Source organism: Falco punctatus, assembly GCF_963210335.1.
Source record: "Falco punctatus genome assembly, chromosome: 1".
NCBI classification, from domain to species: domain Eukaryota; kingdom Metazoa; phylum Chordata; class Aves; order Falconiformes; family Falconidae; genus Falco; species Falco punctatus.
Window position 1 is genome coordinate 99,179,986 of NC_137580.1, and position 19,492 is coordinate 99,199,477.

The following is a 19,492-nucleotide window of genomic DNA, read 5'->3' on the forward strand; positions in this document are numbered from 1 at the left end:
GCAATGAGAAGGCATCTGAGTCCCTCACTGATGCCTCCAGGCTCCTTCCCCTGCGAGGTGTGGTGTGCGGCGGTCTGCTCAGAGGATACAGAGCTTACAGAGCATCACAACTGCTGCTTCCTTCACCCTGAGTGCTCAGAAGACTCATATTTACTGTAATTTTGGGTGCTTGTGGCTCTCTCATAGCAAGAATCAATAATTCCTCCTGTGTAAGCATCCCAGCAGGACAGAACTGGGGCCCCACAGAGCTGGATGAGCTTGCCTGGCTCATGGGAATGGCATTAGGACTGACAATTCAGGGCTGAATTGCCCTGTCCTGCACCTTCCAACCTATCAGCACCCGCATTTGGCTTGCGGGGCCTCTGAAACTTCACAGATGGCTGCAGGAGATGGTTTGCACTGTTCACGGCCTGAAGCTGAGATGTCAAGCAACGCCTTGCTTAAGACCAAGGGGTGTCAATATGCTGTGAAGGCCCCAAGTGAACACTCAACCTGGTGGTGCACTGGAGGCAAAGCAACACATTCATCTGTTACCAGTTCACTAAGACTGGTGAATGTAGGGTGACCCAGAGCTGCTAAGAGAAGCTGGTCAGTACGCAGGTCTGGTGGCGTCCCCACCAGTGTTGATAGCTGCTGGAAAACACTGAGCCATATCTCCCTGGTAGCATACATCTTCCTTCATCTGGAAGTGGCAGGCCCCCTGGTGCAGCCCTGCAGCCCTCCAGGCTGGAGTTCGGGTATTTTTTGCTGCCCTTTGGGTCCGGAGCCAGGTGGTGCTCTGGGCATGTGGAGGCAGCTGGCTGCACACCGCATCCTCAGGAACTGGCACTCTTTTGTGCAAGAGAGCCCCCAGCCCAGGCTGTGCCCTTGGGCAGCACTGTGTGCCAGCATACAAGGGGTGTGTGCCCCTGCTTTACCCATGACAGCATGCAAATATTGTGGTTTAGAGCCTCAAGCAAATCCTCAGCCCACTCCTGCCTTGGTAATTATGTGCCTGTGATCTTTGCTGGCATGGGGACCCTATCCTGGAGTGATGCTCACCCTACCCAGCCGCCTGTTTGCTGTGGGACCCCTCAGGCATGTCCTGGTGTGCAATACCAAGCAGTGCTGAGTACTGGCGCTTGGCAGTGGGCGCGGGGCTGGATGTAGTAGCAGATGCAGGGCCCAGATTCGCATTGTCTCCACAGAGGCAGTTTTAAATCAGGACATTAGTGAGTGGCGGGGCTCTGGGTGCCTGCTGATTCTCCCTCCATCCACTCTGTATTCTAACCCTAATTGTCTGCAGCAACCTGTTATTACCGCGCCTTTAACATGATAGACACAAATAGGACGCACTAATCCACTACTCTTTGGTTTAAGAGTCATTACAAAGTGCTTAATTAAGTAAGCCTCACTTAATCACAAAATGTTTGCATGCTAAACGAGTTCTTGTGAAGCACGACACTTGACATATTCTGTACAAAAATAATTACAAGCGGGAGGCCTGGTACATTGAGCCTCCGAACATTTCATTTCAGGCCTTGCCCATTCATCACCAGGCTGGAATTAAAAGGCTTTCAGCACCAAGCCGTGCAGAACTCCCACATTCCTGCTGGCTGAGTCACCGTGCTGCGTTGATGCCGATGCTGATGCTGATGCTGTGCCACCAGTGTGCTTGAGCGGCTGTGGCGAAGCCACTGCACTGCCAGCTCGATGGCGTGTGACAGGGCCATGGCACGGGTGCTGCTGACATCAGCTGGTGTTTGGCAGGTGCGGGTTCCACCGAGGCGATGGACCTGGCATCAAGCTGGGGAGTGGGACTGTGGGCCAAGGTTCCCAAAAAAGCTGGCGATGTCTGCAGTCTTCGTTAGTGTCAGGGTCTCCAAGGGTAGTGTTGTGGTCCCCTGGGATGCAGTGCCTGGAACAGGCAGGGGGAAATTTGGTGCCTCCCTGTCCCAGAGCCTCCCCCTAAAGGCAAAACCACCTGGCTACCTTCTGCCCCGAGGGACATTGGCGTTCACAAACCCTGCGCCCCTCGACTGCACAAAAGCTGCCTGAATGGGATTGTGTCAGGAGCAGCCTGCAGACCTTTGTTGGACATGCCAGCGCCCATTAAAATCCCTATCCCTGTCAGGATAATTGGGAACCTTACCCAAGGCTGCCTTTTGCTGGAAACCTGTTAATTAGTGTTCTCTATGTGCTGTAATGCCCTCAGCACCCCATTTCTTATCTCACACACTACTGCTCTGGTCGGAGTGTTTTGAGCTGCAAAACACACTGCACAAAGTGCGCAAGAGCATCCTCCAGTGCCCAGGGCCCATGCAGATGGACAGCAAGCAAGTGTTCCTCCCTCTGCTCCCCAGGGTGCTCTCCTCTTCGCTGTGTTTGGGTGGCCACTGCAGCGTGATACATGAAAGCAAGAAGACAAAATGTTCATAACATGCTCAGGCTCTTCTGAGCATGGGGGCTGCACCGGGAGAGGGGCGGTAGCTGGAAGGTAGCAGGTCCCTCTGCCCCCAGCATCCCCAGGCGCACTGGGGCCAGGTTGCCACTTTGTCCCATGGGCTGGCCGGAGCTGGCACAGAGTGGCTGCTCGCCAGGCTGGTGGGGAGAGAGCTGCCAATGTGGGGCCATCATTTGTCTTGATAAAGAAACATGTCTTCGGTGTTTATCAGGGAAAAACAAACAATTTATATTAATTAGGAGGGCATTTGCAACTGGCCCCTTACTGCAGTATCATACAAGGGTTTTATCTCGTAGGAGATCACACTGCATCTTGTCATGATGCAAAGACAACTCATTTCCAAACAGCCTAAAAGGCATCCAGGCTCTGACATTCAGCTCAGTCTTCCTGTGCTGCCAAAGGTACCTTATGGCACAGACAAGACTCCCATCCCTTCCCGGGGACTGTATCGAGTCTCCTCTAAACCCCACCTTGGGAAAGGGCCCCTCTCATTATTCCTTGGTGTCCTCTTAGTTGATGTCAGTGATGGTGTCAAAGCATTGCTCAAACCTGGTTTAGCTTTAATTGCACATACTGCACCTCGCTCTGAAATCCTGGTAACGTTACTGGGTTTTGCAGGACTGTTCTGTCACTTTAGAGCACCCTGATTCAGGACAGAGTTTACCTGCAGCGTGATGCTTTGGGGTGGGCTCGTGTCCAGGATAGACTTCTCCTCTCCCTCTCTCTCTGACCCTGTCCAAGGCTATCATCCTGCTGAGGCAACGGTGGTTACCCACGGCTGCCAGTCTTGCTTGTGTGCAGGAGCTTATGGAGATGTGATATGGATATGTGAATGATAACCCTGCTAAAATATGCAGCTTTTTTTTTTTTTTTTTTTTTTTTTTTTGGGGGGGGGGCTTACCAAGCTGTGTTTTTCTAACAGGGGCACGAGAAGATATTTTCTTCTCATTTCTTGATGTCACAGTCCTACCCTGAGCCAGCTGTGACTTCATCTTCATCACCTAACGACATGGATGTGTGCCAGGGGCTCAGCCCCTGCCCGGTCCATGGGCACAGGTCAGTGGCTCCAGCCCAGCCCGTGCCTGGGGCTGGTTTGCCCTGTTGCCATGGCAATCACTGCTTCTGCACATAGGACATCCCGCAGGAGCCACAGGCACCATCGGCCTCCTGGTGCCAAGGGGAGTGGTGGGAGGGCGTGGAAACCGGGAGGAGCATGGCTCCTTCCCTACCCCTAGCACCCTGGTACTTCGTGAGCTGGCTGGATTTCAGCAGAGTTTTGTTTTGGGGGAAAGCCGGAAAAAACATTCCAACATCGCTGTAGCCTCCTGTGTGACATTTTCATATCAAATCATTTCAATTTTTACTTCTGAAACAGTTTGTATTTCAATATTTTCATTATTTATCACATTACGTTTTGTGTTTTGCACTGTAACTGTTGTCTTTATATTAATTTTGCATGATAAATTATTTTCCTTGAAGTCAAAATCAAAATAAAATCCAAGCAGTTTTGTCAAAACCGAAACATTTTAGTTAAGCTGCAGCAATGATTTCCAGCGTGTTCCTCCACAGACAATTTAAAAATGTTTGTTTCTGCTCTTGTTCCAAAAAAAATTTTTGAAACCTGGAATTCGTGAAGCAGATCTGCTGGGTGACTTTGATTTCCAGCTCGCATGGATGCTTTGCATCCCTCTGTTGTGAAGGCAGGAGAGGGCTGGTGGGGGAGAGAGGAGGGCGGGGGAGTCGGGCGATGCTGGGGTCTGCAGGCGGCCCGGGGCTCCCAGGAGGAGCCGAGCCCCTCCTAACCTGAACGAGCCTCGCTCTTGGATGCCGGCACTGACACGGCACCAGGAAACACATATGGTAGAAGTTATTGAGCAACATTTCCAAACTTGGTCATCTTCTGTCTTACACAGGCGCAGTTTGCCCAGGCATGCTGGGGGACTCTGCCTGGCGGTGGCTGCGCAGCGAGGCCAGGGCGGGGGTGGGCGGTGGGTCGTGCTGCAGTGCGGGGCGGTGGGTGGACTGGTGTGTTCGGCAGCCCCGGTGAGCCCTGGCGAGGGGAAGCTGCCTCGGGGGGATGGACGGTCGCGCCTGGGAGGAACCGAAGTTATCTGCAAACTTGATCTTGAATTAGACTAATACATTGGCCCAAAAAGGAAGGAATGGTCTTTCTTTTCCAAAACCTCAAAGCGTATCATATTGCCATTTTCAAAATGAGGTTTTTCATTGCAAAGTAGCATTTATCAGTTAAGTACCGATTTGGGGGGTTGCCTTTGTTTCTGGAGGGAAGGCTTTAGGAAAGGGGTTTGATGATGTGAAATGAAACACCATACTTCAACCGAGTTTCACACTTGCCCCCAAACAGTCTTTTAATTATTTGTTGCCCTAAGATTCCAAAGGCTTCATCTTGGGTTCACTTTTTGCAAATGAAGTAAAAGCAAATCCGTGATTTGCCTGGCATGCTCTGGGTGCTGCCAGATGCTTCTTGGAGTGGGGGGACACTCATGCCCACACACCCTGTCCCCATGCCGGCACACACGGGGCCTGGTGGGGAGCAGAGGGAGCACGGCTCGGCAGGGAGAAAGCGGAAAGGGTTTGCAAATTGTGTGTGTTTCACCATGTTTATTTTGTGCTTTGGGAACAGCTGTTGATATTCTGACACTTGCCAGCTCCGTGGGATCTTCAGGGAGTCTCCTTCCCTCCCCTCCCACTGCCCACATTCCCCCTTCAGCTTTTGCTTTTTTTTTTTTCTGCCCTTTTTTTTTTTTTTTTTTTTTAGGCAACCTTCTTCTTTTTGCATTTCTTTTGTTCCCAGACAGGGTGTGAAGAGGAGCTGGGAGAAGGGCTTCCGTGCTCCAACTGCTCCCAGCTGGAAGAGCCACCAGGGAGCCTGCCCAGGGTGGTCCAGCCTCTGCCAGCTGCAGCATCCTCTGGTCCCTGACCTCCCGGCACCATGTGAGCATCCTTGGGGTGCGCTGGCAGCCGGAGAATGCCCACCCTCGCCCCCGGGCACAATGGCAGCACATCCCTATGTAGTGGGCAAGAGCAGCCGCTGCCAAGGGGCCACCTGGATCCATCCCTTTGCCGGCCAGGCGCGCGTTAGCCGACGGCAGCTCCGTGCCGGATTAGCTGGGTTAAACCGCTAATGCTGCCGCTGTGTGGAGGGCTGCTTTCAGTAAGTGGCTCCCTGTAGCTTATTTGACTCCAGGCCCAAATCTAATGTCTCAGTGGGCCTGTTACATTAAGCAGGCCCAAGTGGTAGGAGATTTAAAGCATCAAAATGAAGTGCTTTATCACTCCGTACTGTGTTCTTGGCTGCTTTCGTTGGCCTCACTTCACAGGCGCCGCAGCCTGCGAGCCGAGCCCTCTCGGCAGGCCCATTACAAATTCCACTTGTTGACGGTTGCCTTGTTGCAGGATTTAATGGTAGAATAATATTTACACAGTAAACTCCTCTGGAGGTGTTATAAACACCATAAAAAGGATTTTAGAAGCTTAATGAGCGTTAGTGAAGTCGAGACAGGATAATGTGGCAACTGTGCGCTGTAATCTGATTTGGCACCTTCTGCACAGCAGGAGTTAGTGGGTGGAAGAGCTTTTTAGTTGGTGTTTTGGTTTGGGTTTTTTTTTGTTTTGTTTTAGTGTGCAATATTGTTTGTTTAGCACGGTGCTAAAGAGGGGATGCGGAGCGAGGCACCCGCAGGACCGGCCAACCTGAGGGCGCAGGCTGGCACGGGGAGCACGGGCTCCAGCGCTCCCAGTACCTTTGATCATGACATTGAGGTTGCTTTTTGTCAGATATGGAAGGATCAGTGTTTATGTTTATGCTCAATGACACAGCCTTGAACTCAGTCATAATGGTAACATCAATAATTTTGGGACATTTTGGGCATGGGGAGCCAGGCAGGCAGCAGCCAGTGGGAAGAGTGGCTGTCCCAAGGGGTGAACACAAGGCAGGGGATGGGTGAGGGTTTTGGGGCTGGAATCTCCTCCGAACATCAGTGCAAACATTCCACCATGGGAACAAGCTACTGTGCTTTTAGGACCCTCCTGCCCCATGCCCATTTGCTTGTGAACGTTACCAGACACCCTGGCACAGCAAAATCCCTCTCTAAATCTGACTTGATTTTATTTCACCAACAAATGGTCAAGAGCCGATGAGGGGTACCCCAGGTCTGCTGCTGGCAGAGTACAGCAGCAATCCTGAACCACCTTGCCTGTGCTGCAGTGCCATCACGGCCGTGTTGGGGGGCTGGCCCAACCCCCTGGCATGCAGTGGGTGCAGGAGGGGCAGGAGCAGTCCTGGGGACAGCAGGCACAGACTCTGCTGTCATCCCTGGTGCTCACAGGTAGCATGCTGCAGCTGCGTATTTTCCGGTATCTTTTTGATGTTATAATTCACGTTTCCTCCTTTATCTGAGCTGAAAACGCCCTCTTCTCTATTCTTGTGCGTACATATATATACATGTGCATAGATGCACACATGTATCTGGACTATTCTGGGAGCACTTTGCGAATCAGCCTAGTGTTTGGTTATTCATGTGCAGATATTTTAAGGTTCTTTTTCAGGGAGGCAGAGGGTGCAGCTTCTCTGTGTGAGGCTCCTGTGCTTCTCGGTGGGTGGTGGGCATCTCGGTGGGTGGTGGGGGGAAAGGGGACTGGCTGCTGTGCTCAGGAGCACTGAGCTGCCCATCTGTGACCAGCACTGGCTTCTGCTGGTGGGAAGGCTGTTTCTGAAAGGAAAATTGTTGGTGGGAACCTTCCCATTTTTGCAAAGCACTGATTACTGAAGGGTATATTCTTGGGGGTTTGCTAAAATGATTGTTCAGAATTTAGATTATTTTGAATTTTGAATATTTTTGTATTTTTATTTTGGTGTTACATTAACATATAAAAGTTTTTGGTTTTTTTAAATAGTCTTTTTAATGCATACTCTTGAAAACTGGTATTTCTTCACCTTTAGAGCACAAACCAAATGTGAAGTCCAGCATTTCAGCCATGAAGTTAACGGCTGCTCTGTCCCCAGCTCCTCTCCCTGTGCTTGGCTCTGGTTCAGCTCCGCTGGCTGGGGTCTGTTCTGCAGCACAAAGCCCTCTGTCCGCCTGCTTGGTGGCAAAACCCACCCCCTTCCACCACCTATGCTCTGCAGGGGTTTGTGAACTTCGAGGACTTTGATTTTGACACTCGAGGAACTACCCTCGGCTTTTCCAATTTCTGAGGGACACGAGCAGCTGTGAATCTTGAGGCTGACTTGCCAGGAGCAAAAAGCTACCTTTTGTAAATAAGCCAATATTTTCTTTCTTTCAAGGGGAAGCTGACAAAGATCAATACCAGCCTGCAAAAGACATTGCCCTCTTAAGAATTAGCCCTTTGCGGAATCATTAATCCAGGAAGCTGTTACAGGGTGACAAGAGCATGGAGGCTCTGCCAGCTCTTGGAGGGATCACAGCAACATCCCCTTATGCACAGAAAAACAAACTAAATGAAGTCACTGGGAAAATAGCTGCCATGCTACAGGCTCATTCTGCCTGAGGAGCCGACTGTAATTAAGAAAAGCTGGTTGCACTTTTGTAAGTGTCGTTAAAGTTACTTGGTATTTTGCTCCCCTTTGACTCCACCTAGGACTGGGCAGGGCAGGGCTGGCTGCATGTCCCCTTGCACCATCCTCTGTCCCCGCAGCATGCGATGTGTTGGAGCATGCCCAGAGCATGCCAGGGAGAGCTGCGCTTGCCCATCTTACTGATAAGGATGGAGTGCTAAGAAAATCAGTAGCATTATACTGCTGAATAAAACAAAGACGTTATTTTTGTGTTTGGCTGCTCTTAGGCATTGCCACAGTTTTCCCAAATGCTCCAGCACTTTTTTCTCTTCTGACCACTCTGGCACAGGCTGAGTGACAAGAGATGAGCTTGAACCCACTGGCAAGTTCGCAGTGCTGAGTTAGAGGGACCCCAACAGTGGGATTTATTAGACACACTAGTCTCCTGGAGGAAAAGATAGATGCCCTATCCCTTGAAATATTTAATGGCTTAATTCTGCACGAAGCACTTAGGTATACGCTCTGACGGGTGCTCAGAAACAAGTGGTGAGTGCAGTACGAGACCCTATAAAACAAAGAAAAGATTAAAAGCAAACAGCTAAAGAAGGAAAAATGCTAACAAGTGGGCATGTTCCTTGTCCAAGTCCTGCAAGCTCACCTTCTGGCTGCAGCCAGGTTGTGGATGCCCGGGGCTGGGAGGTGCCAGGGCAGCTTTGGAGGGGAGGGGGAGTCCCCTGCCAGTGCCAGGGCTGACACGTTGGGGGCTGGTGCCCCAGGTGGCGCGGGAAGAGCCCCTAGGGGCAGATGTGCCCAGACCCCCCTGCCTGGCAGGACGGCTCCAGCCCTGGGAACAGCAGCGCCTGCACTGAACTCCTTTCTCACTGGAGGTGTTTTTGAGTCATGAGAATTAAGCCATGCCCCTTTCCTGCAAACACTTGTCTCCTCTTTATCCAAGGGAGGGAAGATGGTAGATGGGGAAAAACAGAAGAATCCAAAGCTCTGCATGCAGCCTGCGAGCTGGTGCATGAGCATCTTCACTGCAGAGGGAAAAATCAATGCTATTGGGAGCCCAGACCTGTTGCTTCAGCACCAGCCAAGCTCCTCATGAGACAGAGGAGGGGGTGCTGTGAGAAAAGCCCCTCATGCTCCCCAGCACCATGGCGCAGGACCACGTGCCACCGGCTCAGAACACATCCTGCAGCCCAAACCTCCCGGCGAGGGGGAGCCAGCAGTGTGGAACTGGGGATTCCATGGTAAATGAAACCCCTGGGTGCACAGTGAGGGTGTGCAGCCTCCTCGCCTCTCCCAGACACCCACGGGTGAGCAGGGTGCAGAGGGCACGTCTGTTCTTACCCCATGCTGGGGGATTCACCTCCCCGATGCAAGGCAGGGCCATAAGGGATCAAACAACAAGTGTTTAAAGGGAGCAGGGCTGGCCAAGTGTGGTTTTCTAAATGGGGTGGGAAGCTCAGGTAAATCAACAGTGTGCTACCAAGTACATGTAGAGGGGGAGACCTGGGGACCGGTCTGCAATATGGGTCCTGAGTTAACAGTTTGACTTGACCTTAAAGGTCTTTGCCAACCTAAGTGATTCTATGATGTTGGCTTTACGGAATAAGTTTACCCATACAAAGGTTATCAGGAGCCAATTTAGCTGATGCCATTGCCAAGGGGGAGCCCTCGCTGTCTGATCTGTTGCTGCAAATCCACTTAATGACCAGTGCAGCTGGGAAAGAGCCGGGAGCAGTCCCAGTGCTCTGGCAGCTGCTCCCAATGGAGTGTGCAACAAAGGGCATGGGGCAAGACTTGTTCTGTAAGTACCTGCTGTGGTCACTAGCACTAAAAGTATTTCACTGCTGTTGTGTGGAAAGTCACCACCTTCCTCTGGTCTCTGCAGCTCTGCTCTTTCCCTCTGGTCTGTATTCAGACCATAAAAATGCAGTTGACTCTGTGAACCAGCTCAGTGAAGCTTGAGTACATGGCTTTGTTGAAGCTCAGGAAGCCGCGTGCACTCCTAACATCAAGTACCTAATCCCCCTCAGATCAACAGGACAGTTTGTTCACTAGAAACAAAGCCCTGCTGGGCCACGGTCTGGCGTGGTGGCACAGTGGTGGAGAAGCCCTGCTGCGGCACCAGCGGGAAGGTGCCCGTGTGGCAGCCAGGCAGCCCCCAACCCGCAGTGGGCCCACGAAATGGCACGTGCACGAGGTGAGCTGTGGCGGTACGGGTGAGAGATGACATGTATAACCTCATTTAGCCAAGAAGAAAACTCAGCCAAAAGCTGAACCGGTGGCATGTCTAGTTAACAGCTAGAAATGAAAAAATAATTCCAAACAAGGCGTTTGTCACAACATTGAAGGGTCACCCGCTAAGCAAAGGAAGCCAAAGAGGGATACAGTTTTTAAGGGTAATTACAGTTTGTAAGAAGTTTTGCACTCGCTCTGTAATTGTTGGAGGGTGGTGATTGGCACCGCAGTGCTGCAGCAGCGCTGGGGAAGCACCACAATAGAGCTGTAATTTACAGGGCTGGAACCGTGAAGTCAGAAATGGTTTGGGAATTATTACTAATCTTTATGGATTCAGTGGTTCGTGTGCTGGCCAAGGTGATTTGGATTACAGATTCAGGAGGAACCGTTAACGGTGTTCTCAGGCGTGCTGTCATGCTGCCTGAGCATCTCCTGCCCGAGACCCCGTGTTTCGGGGTGAGCTGGAGCAAACGTTGCTTCATTTCTGCCTCAGTGAAGAGCCCTCCGCTCCTCAAGGCTTCCATGGGAGGTAGTTATAAAGAGCAAGAAAGTTGCCTTATCACCTTTCCTTAAACTAAATGATTAAAAGCGCTTTATAGCCAAGACCAGCAGGCACAAGGCAGTCCCTGTGCCCACCCCAAAACTGGAGAGCAAACCCCATCTCAGCACCTGGGATGCTGCTGGGGGGGGCGGTGTGTCCCAAGCTGCAGGTGACATTCCCATCTCCCCAGCTGCCAGGGAAGGCACTGGCTGCAGTGTGGTGCCTGTGGGCTCGGGGGTCTGCCAGGCTCCTGCCCATCGTGTGGAGCATCACCCTGGCCCCATGGGCCCCTTCAGCTGGGCAGGCTTGCCTGCTGCCTGAAGGGCTTGTGGCCAGATTGCCCCCACCCCCCACCCCCTGGGACCCAGAAGCACAATTTGGGGCAAGATTATGTTTTCTTAATGAGTTATTTTTCCAGGCGGTTCCATTCCCTGGGTTGCATGGGGCTGAGTGAGGGCAGCACAGGTTACGAGAAGTGAATTTCTGACATAAAAGCTCCTCTTTGCTCTTGGTAACGCCGTCCTCTGCCAGTGCGGAAATGCGCAGCTCTTTCACGTCAGGCAGCTGCCCGTGTTCGGGGAGAACTGGGGGGGGGGGGGGGGGGCGGAAAAAACCCCACACTTTTTTCATTTGTGCTGATTTGCATATTAATAGTTTGCATATTAAACAACTACTTCAGAGGGTGGGCGGGCTAATGAATGCAGCAGTCTCCTCTATTTTAACTCAATTTGCCTCATCCATATTCCAATGACTTTGGGGATTGGTATTCAGTTTTCATTGAAATTATCCAAGCCAGACCTAATTTGTGCTGCCCTTCCATTAATCCAATTAATTAGCACCATTGATGTGTACTGCCTTTGTAATGCAGCTTTGTTCAGCACTGCTGCCACTAATGACAGCCTAGTATCAGAGCAAATAATGAGCAAACCAAAGGAGCATTTGACCCTTGATGTACCCTCACACAATGCAGCAGTTTTTAGTCTGGAGGCCCTAATTTAGGTTCGATAGCCCAAATTATAGACAATAATTCAATATTCTTTGTGGGGAGCTGAGCAAGTGTCACCCTGCCATTTGTTTAGCTTATCATTTTTTTCCCTGCCTCTTTATTTATGTATTTTTTTTCCCTTTTCATTATTTTCCAACCTGGCCTCCCTGCTCCACCTCCAGCATTGATTTCTGACCTTGTTTTCACTGAGAGGTCTGAAGATCTCTTTGCTCTGAAGGAATTCATTAACCTTTCCCCCTGCCCAGAACTAGAGAGAAAATCTTTATATTTTTAAGTAAGGCAAATAAACACTGTTAGTTATTATCAGAGTCCCCTTGCTGGCTGCTCCCCAAGAACTTGGCTGCTAGCTTAGGAACTGCTTCTGGCTTTCCATTTTTGGGGCAATTTTGGGTTTGAAGTCATTGTTTGAACACCAACTAATCTTCTCCAGGGCCTGGGTTCCCCCTGGTGCTTTCCGTGCTCTGTTGCCACTCTCTGCACTGGGTGCCATCGCGCTGCTTTCCCTTCACCACGGCATGGCTCCGGCAGCTCCCGTGCCCCCGCAATGGTTACAGACCAACATGCAATTAAATGTGGCTTAAGAGCAGCATAAAGCCAAGCCCATGGCCACAGACCCTGTGCCAGGATATGTCCCCACAGGGGCTCGGCCTGGGGAAGGGGGATGTGGGGGAACTCGGGGAATGTGTCCAAATGTTGTGAAAGCAGCCGCTGCACCTTGCACACCAGGTCTTCTCCATCCCTCTGTCCCTGGCCTAGTGGTGCAGGAGAATCTATTAAAGGAAGCATTCAGCTATGGTTATCCACGGGTAGGTCACTAAATTCATTAAGTTAATTAATTACATGCGGCACATTCACTGTGTCCACAAGTGTTTGAACTGTAAGGAGAAGGGTATTGTCAGAACTGGGAGGAGGACAGAAGGTCAGTTTGCAAAGGGATATGGAGATTTTGATGCTCAGCCTCCTTTTAACTGGAACAGGAACATTATCAGGAAGGTAGCAAAACGCAGTTCCAGGAAGGCTGATAGGTAGAGTTGGCAAAACTGCTGTTTTAGAAGAAGCGAATCAATTCATTTTAGACTTTTAAAATCTCACAACAGATAATTTTTAAAGTTGCTGCAGGAGTAAAGGTTGAACATGGTTGTAACTCTGATTTGTTTTCCTTGCTTCTACCAAAATTTCCATTTGGGAAAACGGGCACAGTTTTGTGAAGTGTTTGCATTGTGCAAGAGCGATGTTATCTGGAGTTTTTCCAGAGGTTTTCTGGAGCAGTGCGGCCGTGGCTCCCTGCAGATCAGCTGAGATGCTGCACAGGTCTGCATGGGCCATCCCGCTGCTGCAGCTTGGCAGGGCTGAGGCACTGCGGGGGATGTTTGCTTTGGCCCTGGGCTGGGTCAGAGGACAAACCACCATAGACCATTGCCACAGCCTCTGGGACCATGGCACAGGGCACAGTACCTCCACCAGTGTCCGCCGAGCTGCAGACATGTCTTTCACACTGCAGAATGGGGAATCTAAGCAAATATCTCCTCCTGTGGCTCTCCATGCTGTTCCCAATCACTTCTCCTCAGTGTTATAAATCATGCTATTTGAATAGAAGCTTATACAGTTAGTTGCCTGAAAGATTTTACTGATTAACCTTAAAATATGCTATAAATCTTATTCTTTTACTTATGGAGCATCAAGAAAGCAAATAGGCTCCTGTGCTGTTCAAGGCTGGTGTGCACAGAGGGGCAGGCTCTGTTGGCAGGGGGTGAAGGAGCTCCCGGAGCTCCCAGGGTGGCAGGGGCTGAGGGATGCAGGGAGACCTGTTTTCTGGGGCAGGCTGCAATCTGCATCGCAGAAAAAAGGTGCTTTTACACTGGTCTGTCCTCCTGTTGGGGTGTACAGCCAGTGCCGCGCCACAAGGCTGAGGTCTCCAGCTGACCTTCTGGCAGTGGAAGAGGGCTGCGAGCTGGTGGGTAGGTAATTCCAGTCTCCTTGGCTGTGCGTTGCCTATGGCTTCAGAATAATGTCTCTTATTCATCTCTTCATCCTGAAAACCACAATGAAACTGTAGTCACTGAGGTGTGGTGTGTCTTGCCCTGCAATTGCAAAGAGCTCCTATTGTCCTCAGGCAAGTCTGTGCTGTCAGTGGAGGTGAACCACCGGTCCCATCGCACAATGTGCCATGGGATGTTCACGTGCCAGGGCTTCAGGAACACTGTGCATGCTTTGGACCTGTGATCTTCCTATGCCAGGGCTCAAGGACAATGTGCAGCTCAAAGGTGAGATGCATAGGTACTAAATATTGCTGCTGTTTTTTCAGGTTGGATGGTACAGCAAGCCGTTCATGCTAAATTGTATTTTCTGTGTGTACACAGGGTGGTTTCTGCTGTGTTGGTGCTACTCAGCTTCTGATGAAACGTAAGGGAGGAGGGTTTTACCATCTTGGTGTTTTAGTACTTCTCCCCTCATGCCTTGCTGTGTGACAGAGCCTTGCCTCGAGCAACACACCTGAATTTCTCAGCTGTATGAGCTAATCAGCTACTTCCTGAGAAATAAATATAAATAGTAAGAAAGATGCATCACAAATATATTTAGCTCATATGTTCCACCCCATGACATTGCTTTATGCTGCATTGTGATGTATGAACTAACACAGACCATGTGGTTTTAAAAAAAAAAACACTGAAAGCATCCCTTCTCTCAGGGCTTTGTGCTCCACGGAGGAGGGAGGCACGTTTGTGGCCGGTTGCCTGCTGTTAGCCTGCGGTGCCAGCTTTGCCAGGCTGAGAGGTCTTTTTAAACTTCCCATAATCCCTCTTTATGATCTTTGTTGGTGGCAAGAAGACCGAGTGGAGCATCCAAAGCAAGGTGGTATTTAATGAATATTTCTTTGTCTGAGATGGGGGCCTTCATACCAACCTGAATGATACCGTTGTCAGCCTGGCACTGATGCAGTGAGATCCTGTTTAGTGGCATCACTCAGGACTTGTCATCTTACTGTATGTCACAACATGTCAGCCTCTGACAGGCTGGATACCTGCTATTAACTCGCAGACTAGTTGCAAATACAAAATACAGGTGGTGAGCGAAGGCATTGCCAGGAGCAGAGTAGATACCCTTTCTGGCAGTTGGGGTATGGCTCTGCAAGCCCGGCTTTGCAGAGTAGCCCTGGGCTTCAGCACGCTCAGCTCAAACACAGCCACACAGGAGGGCAGGCTTTCTGAAAACGCATGAAGCAGAAGCAATCTCCAGAATGGTACCAGACATCTGGATTTGGAAAAAATCCTTCCTGACACCAAAGTATCAGTTTAATTCTGATACAGCGTCCAGCCACCAGCGCTGTCAGCATCACTAGAAGCAGCAGCACATGCAGCCAATGTCCCTCCTGTAGCTGTGGCTGTATCTGATGCTCCAGGGGAAGGTGGAAAAGCAGAATGAGGCTGGAGGCCAAGGTGTACATCAGGCGGGTGGGGGATTCCTTCCTGCTCTTGCATCTGGCCCGTGGAAGTCCCTGGAGCAAGTTTAATTAATTGGCTGCCTGTGAGTGCAGTACAACAAACACAGTAGATCAAGTCTCCTTTTGCCCCTGTTGGTGATATAATTCAAGCCTCAAACCATAGGTTTAATTACAGGATCACCCTGCCTTGTCATGCAGTTCCTCCCATGAACTGGGTGAACTCTGTCCTTAAGCCAACTGTGCATCTTGCCTCCAGAACCTCACCCACTGGGCTGAGCAGGGGAGGGCCCTGCTGCAGGAGACAGCATCCGCAGGAGTGGCAACAGCCAGAACCAGCAGCCTGGGATGGGGTGGCCCCTCCGGGCCCCCTCCTGAAGAGCTGCTGGGAGCGTGCAGGTGCTGCCAGGACAGTGTCTGGTGATGGTCCCTAGGTCGCTCCTCCTGGTACCCGCAGGGCTGCATGGGAAGCCCTTCCCCGGTTTGGGAGCAGGGGCAGCAGCACCGTGGGGCTGACTGGAGGAGAGCTAAGGTCCAGCTCTGCTGGAAGCCAAAGCAGAGCACACGAGCTGCTATTGAAAACCTGGCAGCTCACCATGACGGTGCTGGCTGTTGCTGTGCACATTTGGAGGCTTTGTAGACACATCTTTCCATAGATCCCGCAGGGACAACAGCTCCCCATCCCTTCCTGCACTGGGACAGACCTGGCTGACAGGCGATGCGGATGGTTCCCAGCCATCTGGCTGAGCCAGGGACACCCAAGCAAAGCAAACCCTGCACCCCGCTGACACCCGAAACAGGCTGATCCTCCATCCCTGTACTCCCCTGTGCCACTACTAAACCCCTTATCTTCCATAGGGTTCCTCATGCTATAACAAGCCAAAAACCAGGCTGATTTTTATTTGTTTTATTATTAAGCTGATGAGGTTATTTAGCCCATTTTATGCCCCATTAAATTCTGTGTTTGAAATTCTGCTGAGAGCTGGAGCTCTGCAAACAGGCATGCTCCATGGCCATCAGTGACGCTTGCGGTGTTTGTCTTGGAGCATCCAGGCCCATGGCCCCTGTTTACTCCCTGGATATTCTTTTCTTTCTGAGGCTGGTGTGGCTGAGAGAGATGAATGCTCTGTCTGTTATTGTTACCTCTTCTCACTTTTTTTTTTTCCATGCTCTCATCACTAGTTTGAGTGCTTCTTATTTTCCTTGCCTCTGAAAGAAGCCATAAAATTCCCCAGACCGTGTGTGGTATGGTGTGCACTTACAAATTACCATTGAAAAATGAATTGCCTTGACAAAATCTAATGTTTTGTGACACAGCACAAATATGCATTTCATTCTTGAAGAGAAGGAAAAGGAGCTCATTGGAAATATTAAATTAAGCAGTGTAACAGCTGAGAATAATTTGGTTTTCTGCTCTGTTGCTTGTGATTTGGTATGGAGTTTGAGGTGGCAGGCCAGTTCCTGTTTAGAGTATAAAGCACACAGATGCCTCAGATTTTATTCCTTGCATTGGAGCAACTTGTTTTTGCTGGTGCTGGAGGCTAGGTGCAGTTCAGAACATGGGTTTTGGGTAAGATCCCGGAGGCAGGAAGCTGAGGTGGAGAACATTGTGGCCAGTGTGTGGAAATGTTTACCATCATGCTGCAGTGGGTCACAGGAGACCAATGTGCAGTCTGCATTTTTTCCTGGTTCTCTGGTGGCTTAGCATAAAAATCCATCCCCATTAAGAATAAAGCAGAGCAGGACTGGGCTTGGGAATTCCAGCTAACAGCTCTGAATCCCCACTGCAGAGAGGCATAAATAAAGCCTTTATTCTCTTCAATCATCCAGCCTTTTAATTACCTGCAGAGTTTCGTACAGTGACTCATTCCCCAGAAGAAGGACCTGGGTGGCTTCTTGCAGAGCAGAGCAGATGTGAAACTCTGTGGGGTGTCACGTACCCCTTGCCCTGACAAAAGCCTGCACCCATTTCTTCTCCCCTTCTGTGCCCATCACCGTCCACCTCTGGGCTGACAGTCTGGCACCGTGAGGCTCAGCGGGAGCACAAAGCTCTGCAGGGCTGTAGCTCAGCAGTGATGGAGCAGAGGCATCCCCTGGGGTCTGCCCAGCCACGAATGGAGCCCAGCCGTAGCTCGGTGGGTGTCACAGGGGCCAGAGCATCAGAAATGTGCCAGCTGATAACTGGGCAGTGAGGAGCTGCTCACACAAGACCTTTGCCTCCTGGGCAGCACGGCCCCGCAAGCTGGCTGTCGGGCTGATGCGTGTCTCAAGCTGGATTTCTCAGTACAGTTACTGGGGCTTATATCATCTGGATTAGTTAGTTATTTGTCTTAAAGTAGTGTCTGGAAAGGGACCAGATATCCAGGGGGACAAACACCATGAAAACACTTGGAAGGCAAGAGTCCCTGTCCTGAACAGGCTGTGGGACTATGGCAGTGCCGTAACAAGGGATGTCAATGCCCTTTAACCCCCCAGGAGAAGCGAAAGAATAGAGTGATCGAGTTGTACACTCCAGCAGTACCTAGTCAAATGTCTGTCTTTGCCCCTTTTTATGCTGGTGATGGATGCTCTGGAACTGCTTGTTCCTCCATTGTCCCAGGTTTTGCAGTTGGAACAACAGTTAGCTGTGGAAGCCAACGTGCTACCAGCCACCAAAGCCTGTAAATACGGATCTGCTTTGTCTTGCTGAGGTGCTTATGGCACAGCCGTCTCTATGATCTCCACTTCAGTGCTTATTTGCTATTTATTATTTACTGTTCCTTAAAGCTGGACAGAATTTTTCAATCCAAGACATGTATTTTGGTGGAATCAGAATATTTCCTGAGGGAAATGTCTATTAGAAAACTCCATGTTTTCTTAGCAGGTTTGAACACAGCTCGGTGTTTCTTCGGGAAGCCCTTAGCTCTGTCTGGCCAGGAGATCACCAACACTTACTTTGTGGCTGAACTCTTCAGTGTGGTGCAAAGGCAAAATGAAAAAAATCTGGAATTTTGTATTCTGTGAAGAATATGCAGGATTTTGACCAATTAGGGTGGGCACCAGATTCAAATGTTGTCATTTCCCACAGGGTGGGCATTGTGTTTTCCAGATAACTGTTCTATTTCCATATGTCTCTCGAGGGAGATGCTTAGAGCTGAACTTAAAACTCAGTATCAAAGATAGAGCCCTCTAAGGGTTTCCTCACCCACAGAGGGGCTGTGCCAGCAGACACCCCACCACCCCACCGAGCCCTCTGCCAGCTGGGTGCTGTGGTGCATGCACCAGGGGAGGGAGATAAAAGCACATAATGGATCAGGAATAAAGGTAGCGAGATCATGATAGACCATGGCAATAAAACTAGCATTTATAGCTCATCCTGTATGGTGGCTGAATCACACTGCTAAGGCACTGAGGTATTTGTGTCTAAAAACACTTGCACGTGCCGGTGGAGCAGGTCCCGTGGTGCCAGGGAGCACAGCCCTGTGGTGAGGCAGATGCTGGACCCTCAGGAAGCAGGGTGGGCATTACGCCTGTGGGTGTCACAACTCTGTCTCCATATCTCCATTGAGGAAATGGTCATCTTCTAAGGTCATGCATGGCTGAGGAAGGTGACCAAGCCCAGATGCAGTCATGCTTTCGGCTTGGTTTTGGGCAGGCAGGCCATGACTTTTACACCCTTTCCCTCTGATCCCAGCTACCCCCAGCAGCCAGAGCCATGGGTGGCAGTGAGCAATGCTCACGGGGAGCACTGCAGCCCCGGCCTCTCCCCACTCAGTGGCCAAGCAGAGGGCAGCGGGGAGCTCGGCCGCTCGGATGCGGGGACCAGCCCAGCCCTAGGCATGGTATGATGGGCTTCACTTCTCTCCAGCAAAAGCCAAGTGCAACCTGCCACTCACGCCAAGGTATCTTTGGCACAAGGATGTGGGTAGAAAACCCATGGGAGTGTCAAAGCCATGGACAGTCTCCAAAGTGAGAGCAGTGTTTGACGGGGGAGAATATGCTTTGGAAAATGTACTTGATCCTTGTTTGGAAGCAGCAATGAGAAGCACACTGAGCCCTTCACAGACGCACACATGCTGCCTGGAGGGTATCTGTACAAAGCAAAGCACTGGAAACATGTTGTCATCCACCTCCTCCCTCTCATTCCTGGCAATCGAGTAAATATCCAAGGAGCTACTTAGATCCGAGCACAGGAAAGCAGCCACCCCGACCCAGCACCAGCGGCAGGGACACCTCCGGCGCTCCGTCCCGGCTGGCAGCCGGGTGGGCACAGCCGGTCCTGTCTCCTGCCTCCCGCC

At 50.8% G+C, this 19,492-nt stretch overlaps 1 long non-coding RNA gene across 2 annotated transcripts in view; it reads left to right on the forward strand.

Moving 5' to 3' along the window:
• The window catches only part of LOC308071053, a 112,465-nt gene continuing 92,973 nt past the window's right edge, over positions 1–19,492 (forward strand). For both annotated transcript variants that reach the window (XR_013930969.1, XR_013930970.1), the window contains exon 1: positions 1–19,492. This exon is cut by the window's right edge and continues 41,219 nt beyond it. This is a non-coding gene — a long non-coding RNA (uncharacterized lncRNA).